The sequence below is a fragment of the Haematobia irritans genome, chromosome 2 (genome assembly GCF_050003625.1).
Source record: "Haematobia irritans isolate KBUSLIRL chromosome 2, ASM5000362v1, whole genome shotgun sequence".
Lineage (NCBI taxonomy): Eukaryota > Metazoa > Arthropoda > Insecta > Diptera > Muscidae > Haematobia > Haematobia irritans.
The window spans coordinates 139,737,547-139,754,545 of record NC_134398.1 but is presented as its reverse complement, the minus strand read 5'-3'; the positions used below and the strand labels follow the sequence as shown (position 1 = coordinate 139,754,545).

The 16,999-nt window shown below is 35.0% G+C and overlaps 2 protein-coding genes across 7 annotated transcripts in view; one reads left to right on the top strand and one right to left on the bottom strand.

Moving 5' to 3' along the window:
- LOC142226314 (uncharacterized) overlaps positions 1-16,999 on the top strand; it is a 549,856-nt gene that overhangs the window by 352,982 nt on the left and 179,875 nt on the right. The window lies entirely within an intron of this gene.
- eys (eyes shut) overlaps positions 1-16,999 on the bottom strand; it is a 513,219-nt gene that overhangs the window by 360,325 nt on the left and 135,895 nt on the right. The gene's annotated exons all lie outside the window — the stretch shown is intronic.

Sequence of the window (16,999 nt, the reverse complement as noted above, 5' to 3'; positions counted from 1 at the left end):
TTACTTTGCTATATAAGGCAATACACTTACACTTACTATGTTATATACATACATATGTATATGAGACAATACCGAATGCCATGATGCACTCAGACAAAAGTGAACCCTATGTGACACTGAAGCGAATTTAATTCTATTTCAGTTTATGGAATTATTATTTGAGGAAGTTTTCTTGACTTAAATAATTTTTTGTTTTAACTAAACAAGTATATACGGCCGTAAGTTCGGCCAGGCCGGAGCTTATGTACCCTCCACCAAGGATTGCGTAAAAACTTCTTCTAAACACTGCCATCCACAATCGAATTATTTGGGTTGCGGTAACGCTTGCCGATGGCAAGGTATCTTATCTTCCTAACGCCGTCTTCTAAATTGTAAGTAAGTCCATACGTATATATTAAATTAACAAAATTTTCTATAGAAATAAAATTTTATATAACAAAAATTTCAATAGAAATAAAATTTTGACAAAATTTTCTATAGAAATAAAATTTTGACAAAATTTTCTATAGAAATAAAGTCTTCACAAAATTTTCTATAGAAATAAAATTTTGACAAAATTTTCTATAGAAATATAATTTTGACAAAATTTTCTATAGAAATGAAAATTTAACAAAACTTTCTATACAAATAAAATTTTAACAAAATTTTCTATAGAAATAAAATTTTGACAAAATTTTCTATAGAAATAAAATTTTGGTAGATTATTTTTGGCTCGAGTGTCACCCTTGATTATAAACCGATATGGACCAATTTTTGTGTGATTGGGGATTGTGTATATATAACTATAGACCGACATGGACCAATTTTTGTATGGTTGTTAGCGGCCTTATACTAACACCACGTTCCAAACTTGAACCGGATCAGATGAATTTTGCTTCTCTAAGAGACTCCGGAAGTCAAATCTGGAGAACGATTTATATGGGGGCTATATATAATTATGGACCGATGTGGACCAATTCTGGCACGGTTGTTAGAGACCATATACCAACACCATGTTCCAAATTTCAACCGGATCGGATGAAATTTGCTTCTCTTAGAGGATCCGCAAGCCAAATATGGGGATCGGTTTATATGGGGGCTATATATAATTATGGACCGATGTGGACCAATTTTAGCATGGTTGTTAGAGACCATATACCAACACTATGTACCAAATTTCTGCCGGATCGGATGAAATTTGCTTCTCTTTGGGGCTCCGCAAGCCAAATCTGGGGATCGGTTTATATGGGGGCTATATATAATTATGGACCGATGTGGACCAATTTTAGCATGGTTTTTAAAGATCATATACCAACACCATGTACCAAATTTCAGCCCGATCGGATAAAATTTGCTTCTCTTTGAGGCTCCGCAAACCAAATCTGGGGATCGGTTTATATGGAGGCTATATATAATTATGGACCGATGTGGACCAATTTTTGCATGGTTGTTAGGGAATATGCACCAACACCATGTACCAAATTTCAGCCGGATCGGATGAAATATGCTTCTCTTAGAGGCTCCGCAAGCCAAATCTGAGGGTCCGTTTATATGGGGGCTATACGTAAAAGTGGACTGATATGGCCCATTTGAAATACCATCCGACCTACATCAACAACAACTACTTATGCCAAGATTCAAGTCGATAGCTTGTTTCTGTCGGAAGTTAGCGTGATTTCAACATACGGACGGACGGACAAGCTTAGATCGACTCAGAATTTCATCACGACTCAGAATATATATACTTTATGGGGTCTTAGAGCAATATTTCGATGTGTTACAAACGGAATGACAAAGTTACCTCCACCCCATCCTGTGGTGGAGGGTTTAAAAAGAGGAATGCATTCGTGTGTCGTACAAAAATTTAAAAATTTTACCACTAATGAGCCCATCATAAACTTCGTATGGTATTAAAAGCATTTTTCAATTTTGAACTCCAAGTTTTTCTTTCAAATTTTCTTCGGCAAGTAAAAGCGCTGTTAAACCAAGGAAAATATAATGTCATGGTGTACTTGTTAACTGCAGTTCACGAAATTACACTCTCTCATAGAAAAAAGCAAGTATATACAGCCGTAAGTTCGGCCGGGCTCAATTCTAAATACCCACCACCATGAACGTTACTTGACAATACCATATATAGAATTTAATTATTTATGATTCTAGAGGAATCGTGAGACCAAAGATTTCATGTCTTTAAAATACGAATGCGTTTTTTTGCTTAGCATAGAAGACGCATTTCTCTGATATAAAGTTTTTTTCCTTGCCCAAAAGACGATTAACTTTTCTTTAAAGTATTTTTTCCTTATAATTAAGTGATTCAAATTAAAAATGGGTATCTTAAAATGAAAGAAAATTTTGTTTGACTAAGGTAAACTTGTCTTTAATAATTGTGCAATAATCTTTAAAATTAAAGAAATTGTCTTTAAATTTGTTGTCAAAAAGCGTTTAAAAATAGGAGACGTTTTTCAACACTGTTTTTAAAGATGATTACTTGAGAAATAGCCTAATTTCTACTTGAAGTCGAGTCTGAATTTAAAAATGTAAGTTGTCGTTAACACGTCTTTAAAGGACTTGAAGAATAACACGTCTTTAAAGGATATGAAGAAAAAAACGAATAAATTAAAATTTGCTGCCTAAAATCAAGTACGCAAAACTTAAATTAAAAAAAAAAATCTGTCTTAAAAGTATCCTTACTTCAATTCTCCGCTTCTATGGCTCGGAATCAATACCAAAATCATTAGTGTAAAGACAAAATCTTTGGAACCGGGGATGCTGTTATTCAGTGTAAACATCTCTTTTAAGTGTGAAAGAAAATTATGAAATAACGACTTGATTTGAAATCTAAAATATGTAGATTTTACCGAAATTATTTAAATGATTACGATAAAAAGTAAATCCGATACAGGTTTTAAGGGTCTAAAACTAAAAAATATTTAAAATTTTAAGCAAATGGGATAAAAACTACGGTTTATAGAGTCCCAAGGAGTTAAATCGGGAGATCGGTCTATATGGTGGCTATGCCATAAACAGCGTACCTAATTGTGGTCCTTAAATACTTCTAGATTTCCCAATTCAGGCAAATCGTATAAAAACTACGGTTTCCAGAACCCCAAGAAGTTAAATCGGGAGATCCGTCTATATGGGGGCTATACCAACACATGAGCCGATAAGCACCATATCCGGCTCACCAGTTTGTGGTCCTAAGAATGTCAAACTTATTATACCCCTATCACCATTCTAGGGTGGTGGGTATAAATATGAACTTAAAGTAAAGAAGAAAATCATTGGCGCCAAATCATGACCTTTTTAACCATACAATAGTTCATTCTTATCTTATTTTGGCAATCGTACGAAAATTTCCTTCTGCTTTAGTTCATATTGAACTTACTCGTATGTGTACGGTCTTTGAACTTCATACCCACGTTTAGTTCATAAAGTGTTTGAAACATACTTCTAAAAAGGAAAATTTCGAAAAAAATAATAAAATTTAACTACAAACAAATAAATTGTTTACAATACAAATAAGTTAAATTTAACGTTAGTTTAACTACGGAATTTTTTCTTTAGGTTTTTTCCATAACCTAAATTTCATTAAATTAACGGAAATTGTCCTTCATGGTGTGTTCAGAGCTTTTTGAGTTTAGGAAATTTTCGGTGGACTGTTTTACGCACAAGAAAAAAGTCTACTTGAAGTCAAATATTTTGACCTTCTCTTAAGAACGTCGGTATTGATTTCAAGCAAAAAATGTGGCTTCTTTGAAAAAAGACATTTTAGATAGCTATACATAATGGTTAGGTTAGGTTAAAGTGGCAGCCCGCTTAAGTTTCAGGCTCACTTAGACTATTCAGTCCATTGTGATAGCTATACATAATGTTCTCAATGTTAAAGGCAATTTTATTTAAAATAAAGAAATTTTAATTAAAAGAAAATTTATAGTCTTTGTTTTAGAAATTAGTTTTTGTCATTAAATCTAAGTCAAACACCTTAGAAAATTGCCGTCCCTCCATTAGAGACGAATGTTCTTGAAGGAAGGCTTGGTTTCCTTAATTTAAAGAAAAATCTTTTTGGTTTAAAGAAATAATTTCTAAATTAATTGAGATTTTGAAAGTTTGGATCAAAGATAGAAAAGTTTCAAATCGGGGCTATGATATCTGATTTTGTTTTGTTTTTGAAAGTAAAAAATATATATTATATATGTTATTTCAAAATGAAAATTTCGGTAAATGAGATGCCTATCCAAACATCAATTCGATTGAAACTAAGTCTAAAGCCAGCGCTAATTTTAACTTATTTTTCTTTGCAAAAAAATATTTACTTGTAGTTAAAATTTATAATTTTTTGCGAAATTCTCCCCAATCCAATGAAATTTTCCTTTTTTGAAGTATGTCTCAAATATTTTAGGAACAAAACGTGGATATAAAGTTCAACAACCGTACATATAAGTTCAATAGGACATAAGGCGGAAGAAAATGTTCGTACGATTCCCAAAAACGAACTACTGTTTGTTTAAATGGTCATGATTTGATGGCAATGATTTTTTATACACTCCACCATAGGATGGGGGGCATATTAACTTTGTCATTCCGTTTGTAACACATCGAAATATTGCTCTAAGACCCCATATAAAGTATATATGTTCTGGGTCGTGTGAAACTCTGAGTCGATCAAGCATGTCCGTCCGCCCGTCCGTCCGTCTGTTGAAATCACGCTAACTTCCGAAGGAAACAAGCTATAGACTTGGCACAAGTAGTTGTTATTGATGTAGGTCGGATGGTATTGCCCATGGGCCATATCGGTCCACTTTTACAAATAGCCCCCATATAAACGGAACCCCAAATTTGGCTTGCCGATCCTCTAAGAGATTTGGTACATGGTGTTGATATATGGTATCTAACAACCATGCAAAAATTGGTCCATTTCGGTCCATAATTATATATAGCCCCCATATAAAGCGATCCTCGGATTTGGCTTGCGAACCCTCTAAGAGAAGCAAATTTCATCGGATCCGGTTGAAATTTGGTACGTGGTGTTAGTATATGGTCTGTAACAATCATGCAAAAATTGGTCCATATCTGTCCATAATTATATATAGCCCCCATATAAACCGATCCCCAGATTTGACCTCCGGAGCCTCTTAGAGGAGCAAAATTCATCTGATCCGGTTGAAATTTGGTACGTGGTGTTAGTATATGGTCTCTAACAACCACGAAAAAATTGGTCAATATCGGTCCATAATTATATATAGCCCCCATATAAACCGATTCCCAGATTTGGTTTGCGGATCCTCTAAGAGCAGCAAATTTCATCCGATCCAGCTGAAATTTAATACATGGTATTAGTATATGGTGTCTAACAACCACGAAAAAATTGGTCCCTATAGGTCCATAATTATATAGCCCCCATATAAACCGATCCCCAGATTTGACCTCCGGAGCCTCTTAGAGGAGCAAAATTCATCTGATCCGGTTGAAATTTGGTACGTGGTGTTAGTATATGGTCTCTAACAACCACGAAAAAATTGGTCAATATCGGTCCATAATTATATATAGCCCCCATATAAACCGATTCCCAGATTTGGTTTGCGGATCCTCTAAGAGCAGCAAATTTCATCCGATCCAGCTGAAATTTAATACATGGTATTAGTATATGGTGTCTAACAACCATGCAAAAATTGGTCCCTATCGGTCCATAATTATATAGCCCCCATATAAACCGATCCCCAGATTTGACCTCCGGAGACTTTTGCAGGAGCAAAATTTATCTGATCCAGCTGAAATTTAATACATGGTATTAGTATATGGTCTCTAACAACCACGAAAAAATTGGTCCCTATAGGTCCATAATTATATAGCCCCCATATAAACCGATCCCCAGATTTGACCTCCGGAGACTCTTGCAGGAGCAAACTTTATCCGATCCGGTTGAAATTTGGTACGTGGTGTTACTATATGGTCTCTAACAACCATGCACGAATTGGTCCCTATCGGTCCATAATTATATATTGCCCCCATATAAACCGATCCCCAGATTTGTCGTCCGGAGCCTCTTGGAGAAGCAAAATTCATCCGATCCGGTTGAAATGTGCAACGTGGTGTTAGTATATGGTCTCTAATGACCATGCAAAAATTGGTCGAAATCGGTCCATAATTATATAAACCCCATACAAACCGTTCTCAAGACTTGACCTCCGGAGCTTCTTGGAGAAGCAAAATTCATCCGATCCGGTTGAAATTTGCAACGTGGTGTTAGTATATGGCCGCTAATAACCATGAAAAAATTGGTCCATATCGGTCTATAGTTATATATAGCCGATCTCCAATCACACAAAAATTGGTCCATATCTGTTCATAATCATGGTTGCCACTTGAGCCAAAAATAATTTACCAAAATTTTATTTCTATAGAAAATTTTGTCAAAATTGTATTTCTATAGAAAATTTTGTTAAATTTTTATTTCTATAGAAAATTTTGTCAAAATTTTTATTTATAGAAAATTTTGTGAAAATTTTATTTCTATAGAAAATTTTGTGAAAATTTTATTTCTGTAGAAAATTTTGTTAAAATTTTATTTCTGTAGAAAATTTTGTCAAAATTGTATGTCTATTTTGTCAAACTGAATTACATACGTATTTGATCGATCTTTTTTGATTTAATATATACCACGTATGGACTTACATACAATTTAGAAGATGGTGTTAGGAGGATTTAAGATAACTTGACATCGGCAAGCGTTACCGCAACTTAAGTAATTCGATTGTGGATGGCAGTGTTTAGAAGAAGTTTCTACGCAATCCATGGTGGAGGGTACATAAGCTTCGGCCTGGCCGAACTTACTTTCGTATATACTTGTTTTAGTTCATATTTTCTTCTTCGGGCATTATATTTTCCTGAATTTAACAACATTTTGTGGAAAACTCAAAATGTGGAGCACAATTTAGTTCTATTTTCGCGCCATGTAGTTTATTCTTACTATAAAACAGTTTACTTTTATTCTGTACATAAATAAATATTCGGCAAACTTTAGAGGGAGAAAGTAGGGCGATGCCGTCTATTTTATACACTACAATACCTCTGATTTCAACAACTATATCTTGAAGCATGACTTTTAAAGTTGAGAATATAGACAATTTCGTTAGAACTCAATCAATAGTTTAACTCTAACTTAACTATATAAACCTATATCCGTTCCAGTGTCTTCAAATTCTCTTAAATGTCAATTGTATACAGGCTTAAATATTAGCGGAAAGACCTTTTACCACACACTAACTACACGCAAAGAAAAAAAACGTTTGGAAAACGTGTACCGCAAACGTTTTTCTTTTGTTAGAGTTTTTTGAATTGCTTCGAAAATTTTAAACTTTTGTCACCAAAAAAATTCGTTTCTTGCAAAATTTTTATTTTTTCAATAAAAAAAGTTATTTTTGAAACAACAACACAGTCCATTTCGTTTATATCAAACACTGTTCTTTTCTGACTTTAGGTCTTTAATAAGACACATTTTGCAGTTCAAAATTTAATACAGTACAATGTAATGTTGAACATTTTTTCGGAATCTTCCGAACATATCTGGAATATATGTAAATAATAAAAAAAAAAAAAAAACTTTGGTCGAAGCAGGGATCGAACCCACGACCCTTGGCATGCAAGTCGGACGTAGCAACCACTGCTCCACGGTGCCAAACTAAATGTTTTTTTCTGTTAAATAAACTTTGTTTATTCGGTTCGTGGGCGCCGCAAGCTATGCTATATAAATATAACTTATATGGCTAATTATCTATTGATGACCATAACAGGTACATAGCTCAGTGGTTAGTGTGTTGGCTTACAAAGTGCATGGTCCGCGGTTCGATTCTCCGTCCAGGCGAAAGGTAAAAAAAATTTAAAAATTTATAACATCGATTAATTTCTTCTACATTGTTGGTATTACAGGAAAAGGTGTTAAGAACTAAAAAACCTCGTGGATGTGAGAAAAATGTGAGGGAAAATGCAATTAGCAAGAAAACAATGTTTTTTTTTGAGTTAGTCTTTATGTTTTTACATCCTGGAAAAGAATAAACGTTTATCACAAAAAGTATATACTTTTCTTCCAAATACACTTCCTTACAGCGAAAAGCAAATGAGAAACGAACTTTGTTTGTCTAAAATTTCGTTTGGGAGGAAAGTATTATTTTTTTGCGTGTAATATATCATACAATGTAATATCTCATATGCATTCTATATTGGCAAAAGACTAATATTTATTTTGGTTGGCTACTCTGGCATAACCCAGTACTCCACCCACAAATTCTAAATGGGAGCACATTACATGTGAATCTTCAACACCATCGGGGAATATTAAATGTGAATGTGGGCACGACAACCGTAGAAACCAAGAAAAAATTTAGACCACAGTTAATAGTTGCCAGAGATGTTGTAGGGGAGTAACATTTGACTTTAGTCAACAGCAAATGTAAAACTGGAAAAATTTCCTCTTGTACATTTTTTTACCTTTTTTCCTTGCTTGTTCAATAAATATCTTTTCTGGCTCCCTGAAGTATGCAATGGCAAAATTCTCTAAGCTATATTCTATTATTACGGCTTTCCCCATGCAAAACATAACACTCGTAACTAAAAAGTGAGGCATTGAGGTATTTGTATTGAGTTCATCTTAACACACACACACACAAACGCAAGCAAACACATATAGATGCTTGCCAAAGAAGAAAGGTATACTGGCATATGCTTACGCATATGCTATGGTGTTTTTTTGTGTGTTTGGTTTTAGTTAGTTATTCACCCTTGATGTGTTGAAAGTTTTGAAGATTTTTATGAGCGTAGGTTCAGCATAGCGTCTATAGATGTACCATTTGCATTGATTGCAAGTAGATACAATGGAACTTTCAGTTTTTTTTCCAATTTTTCCTAACCTGACCTAGAAAATTTTCAGAGGTGTTGTTTCATTACCACATAGTTTTCGAAGTTTAGAAAATATTTTGATTTTTTTGTTGTTGTTATTTCATCATTTTATTTGACTGAAATGCATCGTGTTATTCTAACCAGGAAATGAAAAATTTTGCACAATTTTTCCAAAATTTTTATATAGACCTCGTTTCAGTGTACAATATGTGGTTTCTTTAGAATTGTTACCATAACAGTTTCTTTTTTTTTATAAATATTATTGCTGACTTTAATGTTCTGCCGCACAATAGCTTTTGTTAGTTTGTGTTATTACTTTTACTCACACCAGTTGAGCCATTATTTCTGGTCCTGGTGGTTACAGTGATGTTCAACACTTCCGGATGATTGAAATATTATTGAAATACATATCTCTTCTCTATGCGAAAGTGTTTTTCTCTACGATTGTGTAAGTGCACAGAAAACATTTTCTCGAAAATATTTCCAATTAAAATTCAATTTAATTTTCAAAAATATTCAAAGAAAATAATTATTGATTCAACAATATTTTTAATTGAAATAAAAATGAATTACAAACGTTATTAAAGGGTAATACGGTCACAATTTGGTCAATATAAACTTGACGTATTTCTTTCAATTTTGCATTTAAAAAACCTGAACACTCCTTATTTTGAAGGTGTGTCTGTAGAATGTTGCTCCTATTTTGATTTTGGAATTCACTCTTCAGTTGTCAAAATGCCGTCCAAGCAAGAAGAGCAGCGTATCAAAATTTTGCTCGCGCATCGCGAAAATCCGAGCTACTCGCACGCAAAGCTGGCAAAATCGCTAAAAGTTGCCAAATCAACCGTTACAAATGTAATTAAAGTATATGGGGAACGTTTGTCGACAGCCAGGAAGTCTGGATCGGGGGGAAATCGAAACCGGAAGCCGCTGAGACAACAAAGAGAGTTGCCGGTAGTTTCAAGCGAAACCCTAACCTCTCTCTCCAAGATGCCGCAAATAAGCTGGGTGTATCGTCTACAACCGTGCATCGAGCCAAAAAACGAGCCGAACTATCGACTTACAAGAAGGTAGTGACTCCAAATCGCGATGATAAACAAAATACGACGGCCAAAGCGCGATCCCGGAGGCTGTACACGACGATGCTGACGAAGTTTGACTGCGTGGTAATGGACGACGAAACCTACGTCAAAGCCGACTACAAGCAGGAGTTTTATACGGCAAAAGGAAGGGGAAAGGTAGCAGATATTTTCAAGCACATAAAACTGTCAAAGTTCGCAAAGAAATATCTGGTTTGGCAAGCCATCTGTACCTGTGGCTTGAAAAGCAGCATTTTCATAGCTTTCGGGACTGTAAACCAAGAAATTTACGTGAAAGAGGGTTTCAATAAACGTCTGCTGCCTTTCCTGAAGAAACACGGTTGTTCCGTACTGTTTTGGCCGGATTTGGCATCTTGCCATTACGGTAAAAAGACCATAGAGTGGTACGCCGCCAACAACGTGCAGGTGGTTCCCAAGGACAAGAACCCTCCCAACCCGCCAGAGCTCCGCCCAATTGAGAAATACTGGGCTATTGTCAAGCGGAACCTAAAGAAGACCAAAAAAACTGCTAAGGACGAGCAGCAGTTCAAGGCAAACTGGCTTTCTGCGGCGAAGAAGGTGGACAAGGTGGCTGTCAAGCGTGAGGCCCTGCAATTTGGATTTGGAAAAGCGAAAACCTAACTGAATATTTTTCCTGAATTTTATACTAAGTGAACTTGAAAAAGAAATTTAATCTAATTTTTTAAATAAACTATTTCACCGATTTACACGCATTTTCCCTTTTGATCGTATCACCCTTTAGTATCAATTGATTTTTTAATTGCCTTTGGATATTGATACTTTCATTTCTGTGATTGAAGACATTTCAATTAAAAAATAATTGGATCAATTCATTTCGTGATTGAATTCAAAAATTATTTTTTTTTGTGTGCGCATAAATATCGACCCATCAAAAGGAAAGAGCTTTCAAAAAAATAGTTTGGATCCCCAACTAGTGATCCGGAAGTAGTGCGAACTTCGATCATCTCCAATGAATTTTACATGGACTTGTCATATGGTGGATCCTTTGCATTGCGTTAGAAGTTGTTCTTTGGAAGTTCATTTGAATGCAGAAATTTAAAAGACGAAACCAAAAATGCCCTTCAAACGAAATGTTTGTGGAACAACTTCCACAAATATTTCTAAGTAATGTAACTGTGATAAGTGTCTGGTGGCCCATCATATACCGTATATGTATGAGAATAACCTGGATTCAATTATCCCGAGCATAGAGGACTGGGACAAAAATAGGATATACTTTGGAAATCTCAACATCTATACTGACGGCTCGAAAATGGCCGAGGGTACAGGCAGCGGAATATACTGCAAGGAGTTGGAACTTAAGGAGTCCTTTAAGTTGGACAATAAATGCAGTATTTTTCAGGCTGAGATATTTGCCATTGCAAAAGCTGGCGAACTTCTATCGATGAGGTCGTTATTTAGATGCGATATCACCATTTTCATCGATAGTCAGGCAGCTATAAAGGCCCTGGGCAATACGAACATAAGGTCGAAAGTAGTCAGCCGCTGTCGTAGAGAGCTTACGGTTCTCACTGGTACCCAGCATAATGTAACTCTATGCTGGACATTAGAGCATAACTGGGAATGAAGAGGCAGATGTACTGGCTAAGGAAGGCTCAGGTGGCACAGATAACTTTTTTTTTTTTTTTTTTTTTTTTTTTTTTTTTTATTTATTCAAAATATTATTGCATTACAATTCATAGTATGCCTCAGCGCCAACTTTGGCTTTGTAGAGGCTAGCTGGCAATTAACACTAGCAAAAATTTAATTTAAATTACATCCTATTAACAAATTCTATAGGTACAGATTTAATTTAATTTAATTACATTGGGTGTTTTAGTATGAAGTTATGCATGTTAAAACACTAGAAGTATTTCAATGTTGTTTATCAAATATGTTTTCAGTTTCTTCTTGAAGGAAGTTAATGCCGATATTTCCTTTAAATCAGCTGGAAGCATGTTATATTCGGTGGGACCAGTATATGATATACGTTGCTTGGTTAGTTCCAACCGACAACGAACAGTGCTTAGAGCATATGCTTGACGAGTCATTCTTTGTGTTATAGAGATATTCCTATTAAAGTTTATAGTGGGTGCTTCTACTCCTCGGATACTTTTATACATATACATATTTATTTGCTGTTTACAAAGACCTCTAATTGGCAATATATTCCTAGCATAATCTCTGTAAAGATCTATTGTACGAAATCTTCGTGGAAGATTGAACACAATCTTCAATGCCCTATTCTGTGCAGCCTGTAAAGATTTTAAAGATGCAATATTTCTTACTGCATAAATCATTGGTAAATAAGATAAATGTGCATGAATAAGAGAATTATAGAGCATAATTTTAGATTCGACGTTAAGTTTGCTTTTAAATTTGTGTAACATTCCTATACCAGCCGATATCTTCGACTTCATTTGATTTATATGACTTTCCCACAAAAGGTTCTGACACAGATTAACACCGAGGTATTTTACACTTTCAGACTCAAAAATCTCATTTCCATCTATATGTACACTGAGATTTGTATCATTTCCCAAAACATAAGGCCGAAATCTAATAAATTTTGTCTTAGTGGAATTTAATATCAATTTGTTAACTCTCAAATATTCACTTAACACAGAGGCATCATACTCGATCTGTGTTTTCAATACCTCCGGAAAATCGTAGTCATAAATAAGGCAAATATCATCCGCAAACATATATAATTTCCCGAAGAATTCAACATTCTTCAAATCGTCAATATAGACCTTAAATAACAAAGGTCCAAGCACGCTGCCCTGAGGAACTCCACATAAAACAGGAAGTACATCGCTTTTTTCTTCCCCAACTTGTACATACTGCCTCCTATTTTCTAAATAACTCCTGAATAGTAAAAGTGTGTTAGAAGATACCCCCATAACCTTCAGTTTCCTCAAGAGAATAGGATGATCCACCAACTCAAATGCTTTAGTCAGGTCAAAGAACACGCCAGCCACTCCTTTCCTCCCACTGTCCAGTCCATTACATATAGTATCGATTACATCAACTATACATTCTTTCGTGCCACTCCCCTTTCTAAAACCATATTGACGTCCAAATAGCAATCTATTATTCTCAAAATACTCAGTCAGCTGCATAAATATTATCTTTTCCAACACTTTACTAACAGTAGAAAGTGAAGATATTGGCCTGTAATTCTGAATCATAGTCTTGTCGTTGCATTTCGGTATTGGTATCACCCTCTGAATCTTTAATGCATCTGGAAAAACCGCGTCGTTGATCATGGTATTGAAAACCATAGTCAGAAATTGTGAAGTAGCATACTTTCTTATTAACAGTAAATTGGCCGTGATTCCATCATAGCCAGGGGCCCTATTCTTACCAATATTCTCCAAAACATTCTCAACAATATCTGACGATATTGGCTCAAGATCAAAGCTGCTATTCGATGGTGTTAATGTTCGAAAGATATTCACATCGTCAGACCTATATCTCGCCATCGCGGAACGTAAATGTGTTATTGTGTCCACAAAATATCGGTTAAAATGTGTGGCCTTATCCTGATCGGCTTTCAAAATAATATTATTCTCAGTCGAAATGTCTGGAATACCGGTTTTATCTCTACCTAATTGTCTGTTGAGAAAAGTCCATGTCTTCCTAATATCTCCTTTACATTTCCCTAAGTTATGCACGTAGTAATTATTCATTAAGTAATTACTACATTTCTTAACAACATTACTAATCCGCCTTAGCCTTTCATTCAAATCTTTATTGTTCCTATCCTTTCTTCTTTCCGACAAAAACTTTCTCTTTAACTTAATTAAAGATTCCAAACCATCGGTCATCCAAGGATTGATTTGACGCCTTACATCGACACGTACCAAAGAAGTTTTTGTGCTATGAACTAAAGCCGAAGAAAATACATCTATAAGATTGTTACACAAATTAGTACCGCTATTATCTCCATTTACAAACAAATGCAAATCAAGAAACTTCCCGAATTCATCATAATTTATGTTGCATCGCTTCTCATATAATGTTCTTAATTCCGGCATACATAACTTTAGATCACAAATGATGATATTGTGATCAGTAAGATTATTCTCAATAGAGCTTACTGATATAACTTGTCTCATATTACTGAATACACAGTCCAAGCAAGACAAACTTGCTGGTCTTGTAACAAGTTTGTGGCAAGGCAGAGCATTTGCTTCAGCAAAAACATCGATAAGAGCACTACTTTGATTATCACTTCTTAACAAGTTAATATTGAGATCACCCATAAAAATACACGGGGAGTTTCTAATATCGAATACAACTCTTCTTAGTTTACTAATTAGTGCCTTTATCGAACATTTTTGCGATCTGTACATAGAGAGTATTGTTAAGGGCTTACCATCTACATATATTGCAGGGAATTTCAAACCAATTATATCAACAAAATTATCACTTTGGTTGACTATAACCTCATACGAAATGTCTTCTCTAACGTATACTGATGTCCCACCGAATGAATCATACCTACAACAATGAATAACATTAAATCCTGCAATACCATACATATCAATAAAGTTTCTATTAAACCATGTCTCTTGAACACATATTATTGCAGGAAGTGTGGCTAACTCACACATATCTCTTTTAAATTTATTAAATTTATTAATCGATGAAATACTTCTAACATTCAAACACATTATTTTGAAAAAACTTATATTTAATTGAAAAAAATATTCATTAAACGATTTTATACTTTTAAAATAATTTACATTCATAACAGTTTATTATAAATATTAAACATTTCACAAAATTCAAGTTAATTTAGATAAGTTGATTAAGCATCTGAGCCATCATCGCATTCATCTTCAGAATCCAGGTCATGAGTTATAGTTATTCTTCTTTGCTTAGATACTGCTCCTCCACATTTGCATAAAATATTGTCAACATCACTCATTGTTTTTAAGATTATTGCTCTTGCATTGATGTCTTTCTTCACAAAAATGTTTCCATGCTTAGCAAAAACAAATTTATAACCCACATCTTTAAGGGATTTGGCGTAATTAAAAATCTGTAGCGATTCCTTACATAGGAAATCATTAACATATATCCCCTTCAGTTCATCAATCTGTTTCATTTTTGGTTTTTCGTCCATAAGCTTTTCTTTACTTTTCTTATTACAAAACTTCACAATTACAGATGATTTATTATTTGCTTTATTCGATTTGTTTACAAAATATGCTTCTTCTATATCTTCCTCGTTTATTTTGGCTCCTACTTTCTTTGCAATGTCCAATACAACATCAATAGCTTTTGTATTTTGAGTTTTTTCAATTCCGTTGATGACACAATCATTCTTGACACGCATTTCATTTAGATATTTTACCGAGGACTTCAATGTATTTACTTCTTCTTTCAATTTTTTATTCTCTTTCTCCAATGTCTCTATTTTCTTTTTGTTCATGACAACACCTTTCATTATCTCATCATACTGCGATGACATAAATTGCATAGTCTCTTTTATTTCACGTAATTGTGTAAGCTGAGCTTTAATCTCACTCAATTCACTTGTCACTGTTGTTTCGTTAGGAGAACAAAAGAAACATTTATACTCAAGAGAGAGATTGTTCACAAGTATGTCTATTTGCTTTTTATCCAACTTTGTGCAGAGAGTGTGGAGAGTTTTTTCACAAACATCGCATTGCATAGAATCTTCAGTATCAAGAATTGGAGTCTTACAATGTGCACAAATCACTTTGTTTTTATTGATACTCTTTCTTTGTTTTCCCGGCATCTTTCACAATGTTTATGTTCTACTTTCTTTCCGTTTTCATCCGGTGTATCACTTAATAAATAGAAAGGGCTGTCACGCTTAATATTTATTTTTTTATTAGAGAGCGATTTCACAAGTATAGAAACACGTCTTGACACAGTCAGGGTTGCCAACTTCATTTCGGACGTTTTTATTCCGCTTTCTTTGTCTATTTACAGGATCAATGGCAAATATGAAGATTTATGGAAGAGACGATGGGCTTCTTCTATAGGCTGTGAACAAACAAAACTGATATGGGACGAGAATAACATTAGGAACCCTAATCCTGATGTCATTGCAAAGAGAGGATGTGAGGTCGATAAGAGGCATCATAACAGGACACAACACTCTGGGAAAACATATGGTAGGGATCGGTCTAGCGAATTATGATATTTGTATGTGGTCTCTGGACCCCGAAGCTACGGAAGACTCATTTCACTTCCTGTGCCAGTGTCCAGCACTATCTTTCTTCAGAAGAAACAAGATACTGGGCTCTTATTTCTTTCAGACTATGACCGACTTGCGAGAATGAAGCCTGAGGAGTATTCTCGCCTTCATCGAGGCATCGGGGTGGGAGCCACCGTGGTGCAATGGTTAGCATGCCCGCCTTGCATACACAAGGTCGTGGGTTCAATTCCTGCTTCGTCCGAACACCAAAAAGTTTTTCAGCGGTGGATTATCCCACCTCAGTAATGCTGGTGACATTTCTGAGGGTTTCAAAGCTTCTCTAAGTGGTTTCACTGGAATGTGCAACGCCGTTCGGACTCGGCTATAAAAAGGAGGTCCCTTGTCATTGAGCTTAACATGGAATCGGGCAGCACTCAGTGATAAGAGAGAAGTTCACCAATGTGGTATCACAATGGACTAACCTAAGGTATCGGGGTGGAGGACCTAGGCGCGTTCGAAGGACACATTATGATAGAATGGACTCATTCCGGCCGGAGCGAGACAGACACAAAGAGGAAGATGGAAAGAAGTTTGAGGAACCGCAATGGACCAACTATCGTCTAAGTGGACACACATCCGTTAGTTCGGATTCGTGTCATCCTCCATAACCTAACCTAAGTGCTATTTTTCTTCAATTTTATTGTTCAAAAACAAAAATTGTCAGAAATAACATACAATTTTGGAGTCAATTTAAATTTGCTTGAACAGCTATCCTGAAAAAAACTTTATTTGAATTCAGGTTTTTGGTATTGATTCCTAGCTAAATATGCTGTTTCTTTAAAATAAA